The sequence below is a fragment of the Agelaius tricolor genome, unplaced genomic scaffold, assembly GCF_023055355.1.
Source record: "Agelaius tricolor isolate 1412-34295 unplaced genomic scaffold, bAgeTri1.0.p SCAF_1, whole genome shotgun sequence".
Classification (NCBI taxonomy): domain Eukaryota; kingdom Metazoa; phylum Chordata; class Aves; order Passeriformes; family Icteridae; genus Agelaius; species Agelaius tricolor.
In genome coordinates, this window is record NW_027269261.1 from 9,666,231 (window position 1) to 9,683,607 (window position 17,377).

Below are 17,377 nucleotides of genomic sequence, written 5' to 3' on the forward strand. Positions count from 1 at the left end.
CACACATGATACATGACACGCATACACGCAGTGGCACAGGAGTTAGTAGGAGAATAAATAACAACAATGCCTAGCCAAGCAAAGACAGAGAAAGGAAACTGCTACTGGAGACACCTTTTAAGTTGTTCTATTGAATTCACAGCTAAAGGGAGCTACTGAGAATTTCCAGGCAGGTGGCTGAGAAAAGGTCCTGCTGCTTCTCCTTGTCAAAGAGGGGATCAGCTGTCCATGCTGTGCTGTGCTTAACTCCTAGCCCATGGCCTGGAGGCACCAAAAACAAGGGAGAACTTCAGAGCAGCCAGCCAGGCAGAGGAGATCAAGTGAGGAGACTGGTGGGTGGTAGGTAAAAGAGGAGAAATCCCAGGAAGAGAAGAGAGACTTTTCATAGCTCCATCAGGTGGTCAGAGGGGACACTGAAGCAAACGGCGTTACCAGATTAAGGTTTTTTAAAATTAGTATTCATAAACAAAACAAAGCAGAATTTTTCCCATCATTAAATTAAAAGTATGATTACTTTAATTTTTTTCTGTTGCTGAGAAAATGTTTGCAATTCATTTCATTACCCCATTCCTGGTTGTCAGAAGCTCCTTCTGATGGCTGTGCCTGTTTAAAGGCTGCATCCAAGCATTACAATTCATAGTTTATTCCATGAAATCTTCCATATGAAGCTCCCAGTCTGCTGTGGACTATTGGACATGTTAAAACAAACTCTCAAACTTCATTCAGTGACAGGCTCATCCTCACTATAGTTACACAAAAAGTTAATTTTTGTCTTTCTAGTAGCTGTCGTTTCTCACTGCAGAATAAATGATGCCTCAGCTTCTTAAAAACCTAAATGTGTTTCTGATACTGTTCCCATAAACTTTAACCATTAACATTGGAAAGAATTTAACAAACCAAAGTTTCACAGTCTTGTTACCTCATTACAGTTGTTCCTCAGCACCACAGAGCTGCTAAGGCATTTCTCATCAGTACATAATTTTCAGGCTACTTCTCCCAGTTTCATAGATGACAAAGCAGAAAGCTGCACAGCTTATGTAAATCATTCTACACTTAATGTCCCACTAAAAGTCTGCTGCTGAATCACAAATCAAACACCAGCCCTGCCAAGCCTCACTCTCTCCCATCTTAATGTGTAGTGGGAAAACACAGAATCCCAGAGTCATTAGGTTTGGGAGGGACCTCTGGAGATCCTCCAGTCCAACCTCCTGCCAAGTCAGCATCACCTGGAGCAGGTGACACAGGAACACATCCAGGTGAGTTTGGGATGTCTCCAGAGAGGGAGACTCCATGACCTTTCTTGGCAGCTTTCCCAGTGCTCTGCCACCCTCAACATAAAGAAGCTCTCCCTCATGGTGAGTGAAACTTCTTGTGGCTTAATTATGGCCATAAACTAATCATGCCACGAAGATATGTCCATCTGTCTGATCACAAACATTTATCCTCCTTCCCTTTTCTGAGCACACCAAACAGCCACAAATCAAAGGTCCCTTTATGGCCCATTTCTGGGGTCAGGAATGCAAAGTTCAGACCTTTCAAAGTTCAGAGAGAGAGAGAGAGAGAGCACACTCATGTACAAGCTGGCATGGGATTTGCAATAATGCACATTGCATAGTGTGGTGTTGTGAGTCTCCAGGATGAGGTGAGAGATGAGAATTTGACTTTATGTTTCTCAGAAAGCTGATTTATTATTTTATGATATTATATTAAAAGAAAATGCTATACTAAAACTATACTAAAGAAAGAGAAAGGATATATCAGAAGGCTGGATAAGAATGAATAATAAAAACTTGTGACAGACTCAAGAGTCCAACACAGCTGGCTGTGATTGGTCATTAATTAAAACCAATTCACACGTTTGGATAAACAATCTCTAGACTACATTCCAGAGGAGCAAAACATGGAGAAGCTGAGGCTTCTCATCTTCCCAGGAGAAGAAATCCTGGTGAAGGGATTTTTCAGAAAATATCATGGTGACAGCATAGATTCCCAGAAGCAGGGAATGCACATTGCACAGACTCCCAGAACCAGACAGAACCTCAGCATCTGCTAGCCACAACTTCAATGGTGTTCATCCTACCCTTATGATGTTTGTTCAGGGAAACAGAAGCTGTTTTGTGAAAGACAGAACACAGCTGAGAACCTCCAGGATGCCCTGAATGGTCTTTCCAGAGCTGGCAAGAGGTGGCCAGAGCATCAGAGTTGTGGGAACTTGTATGGCATGGCTTAGAAACATCCCATGTGAAACAAGAAGGGGCTGAGCCTGCACTCCCAAAGTAGCCTTGGGTTCACCTCCTTGCCCCAACTGTTCCAGGGAGCACCATTCCCTGGAGTCCTCTGCCCTGCACAGCACACGACCCTTTCTGGCCTTACCAAAGGCCAATGCCAACCAAAGTCAGTCTGGCCAAATTAAAATGTCTTTGTTTTCTCATTGTAAAAGCACACTTTGAGCTTTCCACCCCGTTTTCCATGTACTCTCCTCTCCAGCTCTTTAAACTTTGCAGCTACAAGACTAAAACTTCCCAAACATTTCCTTGCATGTCTTTCCACTGGTCTGAAATGCTAATGTATTGTATAACTCTGCTGTTTGCCATGGGACCCTTTACATTATTTAAAGGCTGTCAGTCAGGTGTGAACCTTTCCATTGATTTACCATTCACTTCTTATCCTCTCCTGGATGCATTAGGCAGCTGCAGCCTGCCTCTGGTATTGAAGAATAACAATTCCATTTGTTTGAGCCTGACTTAGAGCCACTCGCTTTTGCAGCCCATATAATTCTCCTTACTGTGGTTTGTGTGACATTAATGACAAAATAAATAATTCAGCGTGGTTTTCACCCAAATGTAGCTTTGTCAGAGACTAATATACAATCTTTGCTAGCTTATTTAACAAAACAAGCCCCTGAATGATGCTTTAAAAGGCTGAAAGTCTCATTTTAATGGAATTTGGTGGCAAAACTCCCCCAAGACCCAGCGGTAACAAACAGGCACAATCCTCCCACTCTTGTTCCTGCCAACCCACCCTGTCACTTAGTCCTGGTATTTATGCTCTGCACCCACCCAGCAGGTCTGTGCCTTCTTACCCTGCACATCTCAGGCTGCCTTTTTATGGAGCTGCACTTTACTTGCAGGGGCCATAAAATGAAGCTGAACAGCACCAGGGATGTCTGCACAGGGTAATCAGGAGAAAAGAGAACACTTAGCTCCTTAATGAGACCTGACAGTGAGGCTTCAGGAATGAAACCACTCCTGTTCTTGCTCTCAGGGTGGTGGGTTTAGTAACACACCCCAAGCCACTTTAAGCATTTCATGAGGGCTGCTTGGCTACAGGAGCTCTAGAACAGAATCACTGGATTTAAAAAAAAAAACAAACAAACAAAAAAAAACCACTAATTTTTTGGACATTCATAACAAAATTTCCAGTACCTTCACTGAGACCAGGATATGCTTCTCAATACCCACTCCCTCAGTCCCTCTGCAGCACGCTTTTTCTCCATTTCTCAAACACTCATTCCTACTTATCCTGTGTTCATTAATGCTGTCCTTGAGCTGCTGTGCTAAAACTTGTGTCAACAGCTGTAGAAGTTATGCATAAATGAACATTCCTACCAAGAAAAATCTTGCATCTTTCTCTTAAAAGTGTATTGTTTCTAGAATGATCTCAGGGTTGACTTGGGAGTAAGACCCTTAATTCCTCATGACTTTATGTTCACCTCCTTTATTTCTTTTTCCAGGAAAACCACTTAGTTTGTCTGTAAGCAACATATTCAGAGACAGCATATATATCATGCTAACTTATTCTCCCCTGGAGCAAGGTCAATTTGATATTCAGATTGGCTTCTCATTCATCCTGGTGCTGCAAAGTGATTTGGTTTTCTTTCAGCTTCAATTTACCTAAACTATGGGTATCTGATTTTTGATTTTGCAGACTGGACTGCTATCCAGGGTGTTTTTTTCCTCATGTCCATGGAGTCTGTTTTTCCAGTTTGTGATTTCAAAATAATGAATTTCCCATTTCATTTAAAATAGGACAGTAATGAATAGGTGATACATTTCAAAGTATATTCTAAGGAAAATGGCTAATGGTTTCCTTGGAGCTAGAAATTATGCTCCAGGAAAGGGATGCATCTGGCCCCAAAAGCAACTGTGATGGTGAAGGAGTGGGAAATAAGCAGAGCATCCTTTTGGGTTTTCATCCCCAACTACAACACACTGACCACAAAGTTTCTGACCACCCAGGTCCCTTGGCAGCCCACACCTCCCTTGAGAATCCCTTCCCAGCCCTACTCCCCCATGCTTTAGCCCCTTCCTTGTTCTCTCTGCATGAATCCTAACCCTAAAAATACCCATAACTCAACCACAACCATAAAGTAACTCCTGTATTGTCTTGCAAAGAGGAGTGTCCAAAAACCACTGGCTCCTTAACAGAAATAGGCTGGTTTAAAGTCCTGATGGGCTAAACAGTGGTGTTAGTTCAGAGGCTGTTGAGTTATTAAGCCAAAAGCTAGAGTTTAACATGGAGAGTCATAACTCTGACACTGAGGTTACCTCTCTGATTTTATGCACATCAGAGACATCAGCACAACCAGGAATGGGCAAACAGAGGGGCCTAGAAAATTTCCTTAAAATCAAGGAAACTGACACAGTCAGGATATCAGCACTGGTCTCACAATGCATCTGATATAGAAACAAAAATCAAAGTGGCCTTTTTGTATAAATGATCCAAGAAAAACAGTGCATCCAGCAGAGAACACCTGATGGCACAGTGGAGCTCTGGCAAAGGGTTTTGCTCCTGCCTAGACTCACAGTCTGCAGCTTGATTTGCTCAGTACCAGCTTTAGTTTAGCTGTTCATTTAGTCTGAATTGCATGCAGTGTTTACAGAAGCATACATGGGATTGACACAAATACAAATGAATTACTCAGATCTGGAGTTATGACAATGACACCAGGAAATCAACTCTCGGGAGCTTTAAAAGAGGAGAAAGAAAAATCTAAAAATATAAATTTAAAAAAAAAATCATTGTTGCCTTTTTGAGTTCCTGTGATTTTCAGCTTCTAAAAACATTACCTCAGTTAACTCTCTGCACTGAACTTTTTTATGGCAGGAATAAAAGTTCTTTTTTTTTTTTTTTTTTACAAATAAAAAAAGTATTCATCCTGACACAGCAGCCCTACTATCACATTGAAGGTGTTGAAGGCACCTCCCAGGGTAGAGCTATTCCAGATTAGAGGGCATTTTGATTGGAACCAGAGGCTGGATTGCACTTTTCATTTCCATGCACCACAGCAGCCAGGAGCAGCTGGCTGGGACCCTTCAGGAGCAGTGCTGTGCTGGTAAGTGCATTGACTGCACTCAGCAATGCAGCAATTCCCAGGGATCCACACATGGCAGCCCAGCAAACGGTGACCAGTGCCTGATCTCGTTTAGCTCACACTGCTGCCTTCCCCTCACTCCTTGGTCCCCCCAGGAAAGGGCCAAGACAAAGGGAGGGAGAGGTGGAGGAGATGGAGCTCACTGCAGGTGCTGGCTCCCTGCAGCAATGAAAATTCTGCTCCTCTAAAACAATCACTGGGGGATTCTGAAGGCTGAAATCTGCTGTGACTTAAGCCTGACAATGAGAAGCATTTTGCTGCTTTGCTCCCAGCTCTCCCACCCAGCTGGGACATCAGCACCCCACATTTTCCTCTTCATGCCTCAATTTCCCTTGCCCATCAGCTTTGGGGCTGGAGAGGATGGTGATGATGCTTTTCAAGCCCTTGTGCCAGCTTGATCACAAAGATCAGGGTGACTCAGTGACGGTGTGGAAAGGTTTGGCTCCTTTGAGAAGATGCTCTTTAAACCCAGTATCCCTGGCAGCAGCGGAGCAATGAACAGCGGAGCAATGAAATGCTCACAGTGAAATGCTCACAGTGAAATGCTCACAGTGAAATGCTCGTGTCCCACAGTGCTGCTGTGGCAAATGGGGCACAATTTGCCCCACTCACTCTCTCCAGCAGAGCCAGGAGTCTGTCCTGCTGCCAAACCCACTCACAGTCTCCTCCCACACCTCAGAGACACTTGGGGAGGCTTTGTCAGCACAGCACAGCAGCATGAATACACACAGACAGTGTCAAGGACAGCAAAGAGCAACCAGCACAGCCAGCCCTGCTCTAAATGCTGCCAGAATATTTATAACCTGAGTGTTCTGCCCAGGGAGCTGCAGCCTAATTTAGGCTCCTTCTTTTCCTGCTTACTTTCCTCTCCTCAAACACATGATAGTTTTTTGTCATTAATCTTCAGACTATCATACTTCCATTGTCCTGAACTTTTATTTCTCCTTATAGGCACAAGCTGTCCTCCTAGTGCATGGAGCAGCTGACCTGGTCACCTTTCCTGACAACACTCCCAGCCCCACAGGATGAGGCCCAGGACAAGGAATAAATCATTCCCAGGTGTCTGAGCACACACTTGAACAAGGTTTCAGAGAAGTGGTTTCGCACAAGAGGCTGCCCAGCCGCAGCTGTATCCTCCCATCTTGATTTCAGAGTTATTCCCACTCTTTCAGTCATTTTCACCAGACCAGAAGTCAGTCTTGTTCCACACAAGTGATTGTGCTGCTCTTTTTATCCTCCCCAAGCTCAGCCAGTGCAGTTCTGTGCCCTGGCACAGACACCAAACCCAAGGGGATTTTAGGAAATTAACTGGCAGCCGTGAGGCAATGGGAAAGGACTTCTCAGCAAAATCAGCACCAGATCTGAAGCAACATTGAAGTCCTGACAGGAGCAGACACACTAAACAGAGATAAGTGGAATGCTGCAAGATGGCATTTTGTTAATAAAATAAAATTAAAAAAAAAAAAAAGGGGCAGAGTTTACTGAATGAAACCACTGACCCTTGCTGGAACTGGAATGGGAAAAATTATCAAAATGTTTTCATTTTGTATTTCAAATTATAACTCAAGCCTAAGTAAAGGTATTAAAAAACCAGGTATTGAAAAGGCCTCAACACCACCAACAATACTCAAGGACTTTTAGTTTTGCTAGCTAACAAATAATTCAATTACTCACCCAGCACTAACGTGAGGGCAAAGAACCAGAGCATTCCCTGCCATTGGCACGGGGGAGATTTAGGTGGGTAATTCCATTAGCACTCTGGAAGACCCTTCACATAAATCTTTGTGGCAGTAATGAGGAAATGAGGCATCAATAATATGAGAAATTTGGTTCCTTAGCTCCACTTGAGGATCTCGAGCAAGGACATCTCAGGTTTCCCACCTCAGCCAAGGCACAGCTTGGGCATCCCTAAATCTTCACATAGGGCTGCACTGCAGTGGTTTACAGGTCTCACAGTGGAAGAAAGGAAATGTAAACCCTCGCAAATAGCAAGAATCACAAGAGCCATTTCCTCAGCGTTCACGAATTCGGATGCTCTTACAAGCCGTGCGTGACACGACGCAGTGAAAAGGAAGAGAAGGAGTTAAGCGCTCAGGAGCGAGCAGATCCTCTCCGTGCAGCGAAGGCACAGAAGCTTTTCGACTCTGCAACATCCTCACCCGAGTCATGCCGGTGTCGCAGCCATTGTTTCATCCCCTTATCGGCAGCGCACAGCGCCGGCGGCTCCGCGGCGCTGCCCGGGCAGGGATGGAGGGAGGCAGGGATGGAGGCAGGGATGGAGGCAGGGATGCCCGGGATGCTCTCACACACACACAGACAGAGCCTCGGCAGGATGAGAGCGCTCCCAGCCCCTGCCCATCTCCCTGCACGCCCTCCCTCTGCAGACCTGCACCGTGAGGAGAAAAGGAACGGGTTTTGTTTTTAAGTTCGGAAAAGTAGTATGGTTGCGGGGGGGGGGGAAGGGAAAAAAGGGGGAAAAAAAGGGGGAAAAAAAGAAAAAAAAAGGAAAAAAGGGGAAAAAAGGAGGGAAAGTTAGGGGGGGGACAAAAAAAGCGGGGGGGACAAAAAAGGGGGGACAATGAAAAAATGGAAAAAAGGGAAAAAAAAAAGAGGGGGGAAAAAGGGGGGAAGAAAAAGGGGGGAAAAAAAAGGGGGGAAAAAAAAAAGGGGGGAAAAAAAAAAGGGGGGAAAAAAAAAGGGGGAAAAAAAAAAAGGGGGGGAAAAAAAAGGGGGGGAAAAAAAAAGGGGGGGAAAAAAAAAGGGGGGAAAAAAAAAGGGGGGGGAAAAAAAAGGGGGGGAAAAAAAAAGGGGGGAAAAAAAAAGGGGGGAAAAAAAAAGGGGGGAAAAAAAAAGGGGGGGAAAAAAAAAGGGGGGGAAAAAAAAAGGGGGGGAAAAAAAAGGGGGGGGAAAAAAAAGGGGGGGGAAAAAAAAAGGGGGGGAAAAAAAAGGGGGGGAAAAAAAGGGGGGGAAAAAAAAGGGGGGGGAAAAAAAAGGGGGGGGAAAAAAAAGGGGGGGAAAAAAAAGGGGGGGGAAAAAAAAGGGGGGGAAAAAAAAGGGGGGGGAAAAAAAAGGGGGGGGAAAAAAAGGGGGGGGAAAAAAAGGGGGGGGGAAAAAAAGGGGGGGGAAAAAAAAGGGGGGGGAAAAAAAGGGGGGGGAAAAAAAAGGGGGGGGAAAAAAAAGGGGGGGGAAAAAAAGGGGGGGGAAAAAAAGGGGGGGGAAAAAAAGGGGGGGGAAAAAAAGGGGGGGAAAAAAAAGGGGGGAAAAAAAAGGGGGGGAAAAAAAAGGGGGGGAAAAAAAGGGGGGGAAAAAAAGGGGGGGAAAAAAAGGGGGGGGAAAAAAAGGAGGGGAAAAAAAAAGGGGGGAAAAAAAAGGGGGAAAAAAGGGGGGGAAAAAAGGGGGGGACAATGAAAAAGTGTAAAAAAGGGGAGAAAAAAAGAAGGGATAAAAGGGGAAGGGGGTTGAAAGGGGGGAAGGGGGGGTAAAAGGGGGGACAAAAAAGGGGGGGACAAAAAAGGGGGGGAAATGAAAAAATGGAAAAAAGGGGAGAAAAAAAGAAGGGAGAAAAGGGGAAGGGGGTTGAAAGGGGGGAAGGGGGGGCAAAAAAGAGGGGGGGCAAAAAAGGGGGGGGACAATGAAAAAATGGAAAAAAGGGGAAAAAAAGAAGGGAGAAAAGGGGGGGGAAAGGGGGTTGAAAGGGGGGGAAAAAAGGGGGGAAAAAAAAAACAAAAAGGAAGAAGGGGGGAAGGGGGGGGAAGAAAAAAAGGAAAAGAAGAAAAAGGAAAAAAGCTGGGCACTGTTGCTGTGGTGGGTCTTCCCAGGAAAGCTTGGTCTTTTGGCCTGCTAGACCTACAGAGAGATAGGACCTGCCAGATAAAATACTTCATGTTTCCCAGCATCTGCTGCTACATAAGCACACCAAGCTTGTTTACAACTGAAATCACAAATTGTTTCAAATATTGGTCTTAGTTACAAAAGACAACCTCTCTCTGGTGCTTCAAAGGGTGAATAAAATAGCAACTACCAGAATGACAGACAACTACTTTTCTACTTTCCTGCAATTCCTGTGTGCAAGGCCACAAGGTCCACCTCCCACGGGAAGGCAGGAGTTCAGCTGAAGGAAAGGACAGCAGACAGCCAGGGCTAATGGGAGGGGAACAGAACCCTGCTCTTCTTCAGTACCTGGAAGGATTTTTTTTTCCCCTAATTGTGAAGGGAAAGGAGTGTTGTGGTGGCTAGATGAGTTTTTGTTCTACAATGCACTCTCTCTTGTTTTTTTTTTTTTTTTTTGAAGATAGTGAGGGTGAAAACAGACCAACACAGCAAGTTTAGTTCTTGATGTCTCTTCCTTCCGACCTATCAATGCTCCTCACTTATGACTTCCACAATTTCAAATGAACTTCTGATCGTGCTTCAAGCCCTCAGGAGAACATTAAGGGAAGATAGACCTGGACACTGGATCACAGATCCAGCACTGTTCTGCTGGCCTGCCCACTTTAAACTTTGATCCTCTTCTCAGTGTGAGATGCAAAAGCAGTTAACAAAGGAAAATTTCTCTCCCCTCCCAGCCAAATCCTCTTTCCTGCTGGCTGGATATGAGTCCACATCTCAACCTGGCAGGCACAACTTCCCCCATGTTGTGCTACCATCACTGCACTAAGCCAAGCAACTGGAAGAAAAATTTACATCATGCACTCCCTTTCCATTCAGCTAAGTCTGGGGGGTTGAGACATATTATGAGTGTTTATTTTTGCCTTCCCACTGCTACTACTGCTCAGGAAGAAAAGCTTTGGAATTAGCTCAACCTTTGCAAGAGGCCCAGAAGATGCAACTGAAACTTTCATGGTCCATCTTTCCAACTCCTGGCCAGCCATGGATTAACACAAGTCCAGCAGCAATTACAGGGCCTTGCCTTCACACAGGAGACATGCAAGAGCTGGGGCTGCAGCTGTCCTGGCCCCAGCTTGGCTAAAGGCTTGGCTGGATCTGGTTTGAGCAGTGCTGTGCCTCTCACCAAACACCCAGAGTGTTGTGTTTGCTGGGAAATGCCTGATGAAGGCAGGAATGGTGAATCTGACTCCTTGTTCTCAGAAGGCTAATTTATTATTTTATGATACTGTATTCTATTAAAGAATACCATACTAAACTATACTAAAGAATAGAGAAAGGATACTTACAGAATGCTACAAAGATAATAATGAAAACTCGTGACTCCCTCCCGAGTCTCTCTCTGATTGGCCAATGAATCAAAACAACTCCCACCAGAATCCAATGGAACAATCACCTGTGGGTAAACAATCTCCAAACACATTCCACATGAGCAAAACAGAGGAGAAGCAAATGAGATAAGAATTGTTTTCCTTTTCTCTGAGGCTTCTCAGCTTCCCAGGAGAAAATCTGGGGTGAAGGGATTTTACAGAGAATGTGAATGCCACAACCAGAGCTCTGCTAGAGCAGGAGTTGGAACAGCTCAGCCTCCTCTACCAACATGTTTGTCACTTGGGGCTTTATAAACCATTTTTGCAACTATGTTGGCAGCTCCAGAATTTAATTGTGTGTCTCATGATATTGGGTGGTGGTTTTAATGAAAGCTGCTGCTCCCGGGGAATGAAGGGATCCCAGTGTTCATACAAAATCAATTAAGTCTTCTAATTGAAGCTCCAACCTGAGAACACCCAGCAAGAAAATCCTCAAGGATGGAAATCTGAAGGTAAATAAAAAGACCCCTCTTCCTTCCCTGTGCAATTTTTGTGTAAGAAAATGCTCTCAGGGTTTTTAAACTAATGACATGGGAGGCCTGAGTCACACGTACAAGGCTTCAGTTTAGAAACACTAATATGAATGTAGAACTGGCTGGCAGAGAGAGGAGATAACAATGGCTTTAAGCATTAATAATGGCTTATTTTTCTACTAATACTAAGATTAAAGCACTTGGGAGCGGGTAAAACACATACCTTGTCAGCAGCCATTGGAAGCAGGGTGGCATGAAGCAGTTTAACAGCCAGGCAGAATTACCAGTTGCATCCCTCTGACATTGCTACATCGCCAGGCTGAGAATTCAGTAGGATTTGGGGATTACAGGGCAGCTCTGGAGTATCTGCAGTAAAGGAAAAACACACCTGAAGTTTAAATGACAACCAGAGCACTGTGAGTTATATCAAGTTTAGCTCTGGAAATTAATATCCTACCCCTTCCTAAACCTTGGAGCCTAGGAGTCAGTAAGGAATAAAACCTGCAGTATTTATGATTTAATGGGAAAGGGTTTGTCTTCGCAATTCCAGCTGGCTTGGAGAGGAAGGGAATAAGGATGGCCAGAGTCTCATATTCTAACTGTGAATGATGATTCCTTTCCCTCATTGTTTTCTGTTTATTAAATTCAAGTTGAAAAGGCAGTTTTCCTTATATTTACACACCCACACAGTTAATTGGAAGTAAAAGATGTCTGTTTATGGCCAGGAGTGCTACCCTCATTTGGGAGAAACTGGTTATTGTGCAAAATTCATGTAATTGGCTTCCATAGCCCAAAGCATATCAGGAATAATTTCTTATAGCAGAGGAGCAGATTTATGCTGAAGTGTCCCTTGAAATTTCTCATTCAAAGGCTGATGGCTCTAATGACTGCCTTCAAATTGCTATCAGTAAAAGTCTATTCAAAAATGAAATTCAGCGTGCAATTTGGCAAACAGCTGTATGCTCCCAGCCTTCAGCCCTTAATCTAATCTGGGCTCTAATTTCTCTTTGTGTAGATTTGCAGTGTACACTGGCTTGATCTTAATAAGGCCATTAGCACAAGGAGATTTGCTCAGGCCCACGAGTGTCTGCAGAGGGAGATCCTGGGTGCTGTTGGCTGGCACTGGCCCAGCCCCATCCCTCACCAGTGTCATTCAGCTGTGTCGTATTTTCTGAAAAATCCCCTTGCCCAGGATTTTCTCCTGGGAAGCTGAGAAGCCTCAGAGAAAAAGGAAAACAATATTATCTTGTTTGCTTCTCCTGTGTTTTGCTGCTTTGGAATGTGGTTTGGAGATTGTTTATCCAACAGGTGAATTGTTTTGACTTAATGACCAATCATGGTCAGGCTGTGTCAGGACTCTGGAGGCAGTCATGAGTTTTTCATTATTATCTTTTAGCCTTCTGTCTGTATCCTTGCTCTATTCTTTAGTAGAGTTTCAGTACAACATAATATAATATCATATCATATTGTGTATCATATCATAAAATAATAAATTAGGCTTCTAAGAACATGCAGTCAGATTCATCATTCTCTCCCTTTGATGGGGCTCTCAGAAAATACTACACAGGTATGAAGGGATACTTGGATATTCCCTCTTCCCAGCAGGTCTCTGGCTGACTCCAGCACACAAAGCTCAGTCCCAGCTCAGCCCAGCCTGTGTCTGGCATGCTGAGCCAGAATGGGGAGCTGCTCCCAAGGGCTGGGAGAGCCTCCCTCTCCCCAGGCAGTCAGCATTTATCCTGATGCATTCCCTGCTGACCCAGAGCCACCCTGACAGCAGTGCAGGAGTCAGTGAATTCCCTGCTCTTCCATACCCCCTTCCCTTGGGAACCAGCCACCCTCATTCTGCACAAGGAGCTGCCTCTGATGGAATTGAATCAAATGTCTGTGTTTACGAGACATTTTGACCGACAAATCATTTTCCCTGTCAGGCTGAGATACGACAATGATGGTAACTCAAATTTCTCTGGTCAAATGATTCTGGAAAGCTTTTCTGCCATTACAGTCCGTGAATGTCAATGGGTTTATCTAAGTGCAGGCAAAGACTGATGGCAGCACTTTCTGCATCTCCTTTTCCCACCAGAGAGCTCTCTGTAATGCTGCCTGGCAGGTCTGCCCCAAGAAAAGAGGAAGGAAGACACTGGATATTATTCTTATGATTTGCACTATATTGAATTTATCTTTGTTTTGCCCATTAAAAACAGGTTGCAGAAGATGCCCCTATGAGTTAAACACTGAAATAATTTCCTTCTGTAAAGAGAGATGTCCCTGGAATACTGAGGTGTCTAAGCAACTGAAGTATACTTCCAGAGTAAGTAATGACACTACTATTAAAAGAAAATTCAAAACAACATCATTAGAAAACATAAAACTCTGCAACAGAATTACAACTCATTGAAGTAAATGAGTGAATGCAAATCCTGACTTTGAGTCTTGTTTATCTGCCAGCTGTTTCTGGGACAGGAGCCCCAAAATTCCTGTGGTACCCTTGTGGGAAAGTCCAGGAGCTTGCCACTGCTGCCACATTTAGCCTGCACCATCCAGAGACAGCTTTGAGCTACATTTTGAAGCCTTGCTTTGCAAACATAAAAGATTGAACTGGATGTTTTTGCTGTTTGAACTGTTTCACCTATCTTGAAAATGGAGAGAATGTGGCAGTTCTGCTTAGCATAGAGCAACAAAACAGGTGAGGAGAGCTCAGACATTATGTTGAACTACCATCCATCACTCCATATCTTTGCCTTCCTGTTTTTTAAGTATGGCTGCACTGCCTCCTTCCGTGGCTCCTTCTCTGCTTATTTTCTTTCCAGGGAGATATCACAAGGAAATGAGGAAAGCAGAAAGGGAGAACAAAAAAAGGCACAGCACAGAGCATTCCGCTGCATGGAAGGAGGAGAAAGAGGAGGAAAACCTGGGAAAGGGTACAAGGCTGAATAATACAGTGGGAAAAAGAAATGCAACAGCTGGATTTGCTGGGTGAGAAAGGAATATACCAGCAAAGTGCAAACTAGCCCCAAAAGACCATTCCTGGAGGAATTAAGTGGAAATATGAACAAACTAAATATTGGTAAGAATACAGTGTAAATAAAGCAACAGGGTAAACAGGCAGAGCTACAGTTAAAGAACACAGATAATTCTCCTCATTAAAAAGACAACATTTTTGTTGGAGGAAAGTAGCAAAGACTACCGACAAAGCAATTTCAACTAGAAGTCACTGAAACCACTGGAAGCTTTTGCAGTGTCTTATACAATGTTAGAGACCTTCAGCCCTTCTTGAGCAAATAATTGTGGGATGAACCAGGTGTGCAAACAGCCATGGGCTGCTCTTATGTTATCTTCAACAATGCAAAAGTCATCCACGATGTAGAATTTAAGATTCCTCACTCATGCCTAGTAATCACCATGTTTATCTGTGTGAAGAAAACTGGCCCAAATTTACTTTGTAGGCAGGAAACTGAGAGTTGGGACCAATGCTTATCCAAGCAGCAAGACTTGTTTCAAAGATGGAAAACCTTAGAGGAGTTCAGGTATGTGGATCTCTGCAGCACAGAGGTGTCAGGGGAGTCACTTTGCTTTCACTCCCTCTCCAGCACACATCTGTGCAGAACAGGCACCCAAAAGAGGAGTTCCTTGGCAGGAGGGTCAGGGACAATTGATCAAATTCTAGACTTTGGGCAGGTGAAGGTACCAAGCTGTGTTGGTCAGGGCTGGAAATGTGCTGCTCTTTGGTAGCCACCAGTTAGCAAAACATCCCTGCTTTGGTCTAAGTGTGTGCAAACAAAACCCTTCAGATGAGTCACCTTCCTCAGGCACCTTCTGTCTGTAGTCAGCAGGAGCTTTCACCCACCACAGCACCTGCCATTATCTGCTGCAAGAAAGGCCTGACACAAGGGGACTTGCTAAACAAAAAGAGAAACCTAATTATTCCTACTGCAGTCTAAAGAGGGTGAAAGGATTTTCTACACCTGGGGAATTCGGCACTGTACCCTGCTGTTGCAGTTTTGCCCCTTCTAATAATAATTTGTTATCTCAGAGGAACTACCACCATTGCTACAGTCTTACTTTTTAAAAAGAATTTTTAAAAAATCTTTTCTGATGTCGCCCTGGTTTTTTAAGATTTTCTAAGCCTTCTGATGTTGGCATTCTTGTAGCAAACTTTCTCACACACTTTCTGTAAATAACTGATTGTTTTGCATTCCTTTATGGAGGAGGAGAGAGTTGATAGACTGTTGGTCTGTCCAGTGTCATTGGAGAGGTGGCACTGTCACCCTCCAATCCACTGGCACTCTTGGAAAACTATAAATGTTAGAAAATAAATTTCCCTTTTTCCTTCACCTTGAGAACAGCAGTGTGCGCTTGTGTTCTTTCGTGTCCTATAGCAACACTCTGCAGTAATATTTCAAAAACAACAAATGCATTTATGATGATACAGTAAGAAAACTCTCCAAGTGCTTCCAGAGCAAGAGAGATTGATAGACCTTGCCATAGTCTGTGGGAACTTAGCCTTCATTAGGTCAAGCTAAATTACCTTACAAATAACTTAGCCTCTACCCACAGCTCCTTGATTCTGAACTGATAGATTATGCAGCCATTAATCAGCTCCAGGTCTGGCCTTTGCTTTTGACTTCCAGAAGGTAAACTTATTCCATGCTGTTCCTCTTATTGAGTTTCTCAGATACATTCATACTCATAAAATAAAAAGTAAAAAGGAAAACACATCTCATTCCCTACTAAGCACTGATGATTTCTCATGCTTCATGAAAGACTGAACACACCTTTTAATAAATTTGTTTGTAACACGCCAATTTCATTTTGCCTCCTCTCAAGAGAGCAGATTTCAGTTTGAGGAGCTGGAAGACATGAGAGATTATTTATGGCTGTTTGTCTGGCTCTGTAGTCAGCTGCAGAGCCGTAAATTTGGAAGACAGCACAGTAACTGATCTTCAGTTAATTTCCTGGAAAGTCTGAAAACTTTGTTCTGGGTGATCGCTGACAAAGAGATAATAAAATGACCCAAGATGGCCAAACCAAATTGGTTAGTTTTGATAAAGATCATTTTTATTAAAGCTCTGTAGGACTTCATTCACTGATCCAACACCATTCCCTACATATAACCAGTGAAAATTCACTTTCATACATACCCTGATCAGATTTGTTTGGCCGGGACTCCTGTAGCTATGTTTAGCTCTCAGGTGCATGTCTTTAATAAGAAATACCTTCATATCCAAGGGCTGAATTTCACCCAGAGAGGTTGTTCAATGAGGTTTCATTTTGAGAGATGATCAAAGGTCATGGCCTTATGACTCAGTTCTGCTCCAGCTCCCCACAGATGGTGGGTACACACTTGAAATAAAGTTCTGACTTTCCATTACTGTCATAAAATGAGTTGTAGAACCACCCTTTCTTCATTTGTCTTACTTAAAAATATATCTTCTGGCTCATGGGAAAAAAAAAAGGAAAACTCCCATCCATAGGTGATTAATGAACCTGCAGATTTAGTCAATAGCTTTCCAGGGGCCTTTCTACCCAAAGTCCTGCTTCATTTGCTGCCCTTTGTATTAACAAATTTTGTGATTTCTACATTAAGCCTAAAGTATCTGGCACAGATCCAGAAGGAGAATTTAGGTATTTTCTAAAGGACCAGCTTTCTACAGGACATATGGAAAAACATTTTATGGGTATTTCTCATAATGGATTAAAGATTTTTGCATGAAAACCTCAAAAATAGTATTTCAATTTCTCATTTCTTAGCAAATGCTTCTTGTTCTATTTGACTTCAAAAAATCAAAATGCAAGTGAGACAATATTAATTCCAGCTGTTTCCTCTTCCTATTCATGGGTAATTTTCATAATAATAAGTGAAACATTATCATTTGGTTCTTGCCCTTCCCCAATTAGTCTTTTCTTTATTAAACCCAGCTATAGCCTCATGAGATCCTTATTGTTTTCTAAAAATACATCTTACCCAATTCACAGTGGGGGAAACTTCAAGCTTTTAAAGCTAAAACCAGAAGACAAAGGACAACACCAAAAACAGGAGCAAGAAGGAAAAGGCTTGCTATTCTGTTTTTTCTGCTTGTTTGGGTTTGTTGTGGGTTTTTTTTGCTTGTTTTTACATGCCACCCTTGTAATTCCTGGGGTGAAGCAGAGGACAGTGCCTGTTTCATGGTTGGGAACTGTTGTACAGCACTGACTTTCATCCAATCTTACATGACTTGAGTGCTCAGCAGCTTGAAAACAGCTTAAGCAGCCCTAGAGCTGTGGATGTGCACTAC

General features: G+C 43.5%; 2 long non-coding RNA genes across 4 annotated transcripts in view; one reads left to right on the forward strand and one right to left on the reverse strand.

Annotated features, from left to right (window-relative positions):
* The window catches only part of LOC139587812 (uncharacterized), a 63,645-nt gene extending 55,987 nt beyond the window's left edge, over positions 1-7,658 (reverse strand). For 2 of the 3 annotated variants that reach the window (XR_011678502.1, XR_011678504.1), the window contains exon 1: positions 7,534-7,658. This is a non-coding gene — a long non-coding RNA (uncharacterized lncRNA). Of the gene's footprint in view, positions 1-7,048; positions 7,505-7,533 lie in introns of those variants that run through there. The other variant, XR_011678501.1, reaches the window with a different exon arrangement.
* A 1,466-nt stretch (positions 7,659-9,124) lies between these two features.
* On the forward strand, positions 9,125-15,445 carry LOC139587816 (uncharacterized). Its single transcript, XR_011678512.1, has 4 exons — positions 9,125-11,081; positions 13,307-13,413; positions 13,551-13,788; positions 13,913-15,445. It is a non-coding gene; the product is annotated as an uncharacterized lncRNA (long non-coding RNA).
* Positions 15,446-17,377: the final 1,932 nt, after the last annotated feature.